Source organism: Brassica oleracea, chromosome C6 (genome assembly GCF_000695525.1).
Source record: "Brassica oleracea var. oleracea cultivar TO1000 chromosome C6, BOL, whole genome shotgun sequence".
Taxonomy (NCBI): Eukaryota; Viridiplantae; Streptophyta; class Magnoliopsida; order Brassicales; family Brassicaceae; genus Brassica; species Brassica oleracea.
Window position 1 is genome coordinate 6,633,361 of NC_027753.1, and position 4,591 is coordinate 6,637,951.

A 4,591-nucleotide genomic window follows, 5' to 3' on the forward strand; every position below is an offset into this window, starting at 1 on the left:
TTTTAGAATGCTTATGATTGTGTTCAACATATCTCAAATGAAACGGTCACAGAACAAATATGATGTCTGAAAATTACAGGAAAGAACAAAAAAGTCTTAAAGAAACAACAAGATCTCACTCCACAAGGGCCAACAAGTCGCTTTCTTTACAAAAGCAATGCCTAGCACCGTCCCAAATCGACCTGTACAACAATGAATTCAAAGATGTTACACTTCCAAAATTATAAAGAACTAAGATTCAATTCATTTGCAGAGATGGCAAAACATAACTAACTAACCTCATATAGGCTCACCTCAGAGAACAAAACCTGTGAAAAGGGAAAAAGGCGAACCAAATGAAGAACAATCACAGTAGTCTACTGAGATAATGACTTGAAGAGCTTGTGTCCTTGAAACGGCTTCTCAGTTCGAATTGTCCCAATACAACGACATGAGAAAGATAATGAGCAGGTTCTCTCGACTTGGGGTTGGGGAGATGAATATTCAAATTTTCTGTCTCATTTTTGGAGGATTGATTGAAGGATGTTTTAGATTTGATATCAAGAAACTGAGATAAAAGAGAGACATCGATTTGGGATTAGGCATGTAAGGTATTTCGATTTGGGTATTTTATTCTCTGTTCTGATTTTAAAATGACAAAGTTTCAATAACCTTTAACATTAATCGTCATATACATAGACAATATATGTTGACCAAAAGTAATACTAAAATGGCTCAGTCAACATAACTTTGTATTTATTTGAGCTAACTAAAAATTTATATTTTATTTGGTAAAAATGAGTAAGTTCAGTATTTAAATGACCGTTTTCTCAAAATAAATCTACGTAGTTATAACAAAATTCATGGAGGCATGAAAAATCATATCATTACTGATATATATCTCTTATAAAGAGAAACATTACAACATCTGAGGTAGCCATGTGTCATCACCATAATGAGTCTTAGAATTTTTAGAGAATTAGGTTGATCCATTTAAATATATAATAAGCTTTTTATTAAACTAACCATAAATTTATTATTAATGTTTTTTATTTTTTCCTTAAATAAAAATTACGGAATTGCCTAATGTAGCTAAAGCATATATATGAAAATTAATGATTTTGAATAATAAATATTTGATAAAAATTAGTCTATTCTCTATCATATTTGTTTAATTTTAAATTAATAAAATTAAATTAAATAACTACATTAACCATATAATAAAATTTTAGATTTTTCTGTATATGTTATATTTTGATTTTTTTTAAAACGAATATAAATTACTAAAACTGTTAAAAGTATCACCTTCAAATTTTTGTGATTTATGGTTTAATTGTTTTTGTTATGATAAAATACAAATGATTACAAAATCATATAAGTAAGAAATTTTATTTAATAAATATTAAGTGTAAAAGGTTTATATATATATATATATATATATATATATATTAAATTAAACTATATACCATATAAAATATATAAATATTTTAATTTTCTTTGAAAACATATTTTTGGTAAAAGCTATTGAACAAATATTGACAACTTAATATTTAAATTTTTAACTTAGCCTTGAACTTTTTATAAAATTATGAATTACTAAAACTATTAATCACACAATGAAAATTTTGTTATTAGTGATTTAAAGTATTTGTTATAAAAATATACAAATCATTAAAAAATCATATGAGTAGAAGGCATCATTTAATATATATCAATACTAAAAATACACACTATATGTTAACGTCATTAAAATTTAATTATATATCATATAAAATAAAAAAAATGATTGTTTGGATTAATGAAATTTACTTGTGTTCACATCAATTTAATTATATATGTAATAGTTACTGATTTTTTAATTATTCAATATATATTTATTATTTTATAAATATGTAAAGGAACATATAATATATAAAAATAGTATATATATTGTTTGTCCCGCACATATCTTAACCTAGTATAATCATATAACATAATCATAATGGTTCAAACACTCGAATGAATGATTTATTTCAATGATAATTACTTTACGATGCTCATGGATCAGATTATGATTAAAAATTTTCTTTTTAAAATTTTGGAACTCTAATCTGATCTGATCTGGGGGTTGATTACAATATTTGATTATGTGGATGTATATATGTTTATTGTTCCATTTGGTTAAATCGGTTCAGAAATTTAGTTAAAGCATATTTTGGTTATTAATGTATTGTGGTTCGACTAAACTAGATGCTAAGATGTAAATATTTATCGTGTATAGTCCAAAGTATTAATTGGTATCGGTTTATTTCTGTTATGATGTCTAGTTGGTTAGATTAATCAGATTTTTATTATCGTTATAATTGAATTACTAGATTTTGACCCGCGTTTCGAAAGCGCGGATTTTTTTGTAGATTATAAACAAAGTTTGATATGAATTAATATTTTGAAAGTATTGTTAGTAAATTGTATTATATCAAAGTAGAGAATTTGTTTTAAATTATGTAATTTATGAATTAGATTATATAAGATTTTATATGTACGTTTTACGCAACTCTCTCTTAAATCCGGACATTTATCTGGATCCAAAAACTGACCATAAAACACAGGTTTGATTTGGATCCATAGATAAATACATGTTGGGTATTTATTAGACCCATGTTCTTGGTTCAAGTCCACATCCTACTCGAGAGGATACTCCAAGTACCCGAAATGTTTTGTGCATATTAAGTATTTTTGGATATTTCGAATATGTTTTCGATATATCCTCTTAAGTTTCATGTTCTGGTTTTCGGTTATAATTTCGGGTTTTAGGTAAATTTTCAAATTTCTTAAAATATACTATTTTGGGTATCTGGATTAAACTTTGGGTATTTTCGGTTTTTCGGATAAAATTTCTGGTCTTTTCGGCTATTTGAATATTATCAGGTATTTTTTTATATTTTTCGGGTTTTGGATATTTTCTGGGATTTCGAGTACTTCGAGTTTTTTGGGTTCTAAACCCGAATCAACCCGGACCTGCTATGTACCCAAAATTTAAATGTATTTTTGTAAGTATTTGAATTATGGACCCAAAGCAACCCAGCCTTGGAAGGAATTGACCCGAACTCAGGTAGAAAATTTTCAGATATTTAGTTGAGTTATAATATTTAGGATTTTAAGAACCCGACCAGAAAAAAAACCCGACTCTTATCCAATCCGAAGACCCGAATACCAATGCCCACTCTACTTATTTATTTTGTTATTAGTGAGACTTAAGACTTATTTGGCAAATTTCAAGCTAATTTAATAGTATATATTTTCAGGAGTTTTAATTTTTTTTAAACTTATATTGAATAACAATTTTTATTATAGATATTTTTTATAAAAAATAATTGAAAGTAAATATAAATAATTTTATTTTAAAAAATGATTTGGTGAAGTGTTTTTATCAAATTTGATTTTGTAAATATTTAGAATTATATAATGTTTGATGACATTTTATAATATGTTGTATGATATATGCTTTCATTTTAATAATTGATATCTAAATATTATATATCCATCATTGAGCATAATATATTTATATAAGGATAAAAATAATTGGAGAAGAATGAGAAATAATAATAAGATTTATTTAAAATATTTAAATTATTTATAGTTATAGTAGTTAATGGTAGGATAAAAATATAAAGAGTTATATACAGTTGCAACACCCTTTTTATAATAGATTTTTAAAATGATTTTCTTTTCATAATATAAATTTTCAAAATCGCATCTATAATATATTTTTAACAAAAATGTTATAACAATATATTTAGAATATGATGTATAAGCTTTGTAGATAAATATATTAGAAGTGTTAGTCAAGGAAAAGCTATGATGTATAAGTTTTGTAGATATATATTTCAGAAAGGTCAGCATATTCAGAAACACATTTCAATCAACGAAAATAATGATAGAGTGAAGCCTTTGGTAAAAACAAATGATAGAATGAAATGTTGCAAAATTGGTGGCACCAAGGAACAATATAGTTTTGGTATTTAAATTCATCAGTCACGTTTTGGTTATAGATTCATGACACATGTTTTGGTAAGATGATATTTTAGTTAAGTTGAGTAATAAATAAGAACATTGATTATTTTATAGTTAAAGAAATGTAATATAATTGATTATTGTATAGTTAGAGAAATATAAGGTAAGACCAATAAAATAGTTAAGTTTAATGAAAGGGTCCACCAACCTTTCATAGTTAGATTTTTTAGACTCTTTTCCTTTTAATCAGTGTTATTAAAACCGGACCGACCCGATGGTTAGACCGGGTTCGACCGTGAACCGGTTATATAGCCGGGTTGGTCTAGTAATTGGTTCGACCATGAACCGGCCACATAGCCGGATTATATTTCAAAGTTATTAAACTAATAAAAACCACTAAAACTATCGAAAATCTATAAACCATTCATATAAACAAGAAACTAATTTATATTTATAATATTTTATGTTCAAAATTGATTTATATTTTAACTATGCATCATGTTTACTAATATTACTTTTATATTTACATACTAAAAAAATATTAAACCATATTATTGAACCAAATTTGACCCGGTCGAACCATATTGAACCGTGACCCAAAATATTTCCGGTTCAGCTT

General features: G+C 25.7%; 1 long non-coding RNA gene across 1 annotated transcript; it reads right to left on the minus strand.

Moving 5' to 3' along the window:
• Positions 1 to 625, minus strand: LOC106299588. Its single transcript, XR_001261814.1, has 2 exons — positions 279 to 625; positions 1 to 182 (listed from the first exon to the last, which is right to left on the minus strand). It is a non-coding gene; the product is annotated as an uncharacterized LOC106299588 (long non-coding RNA).
• Between the last annotated feature and the right edge of the window lie 3,966 nt (positions 626 to 4,591).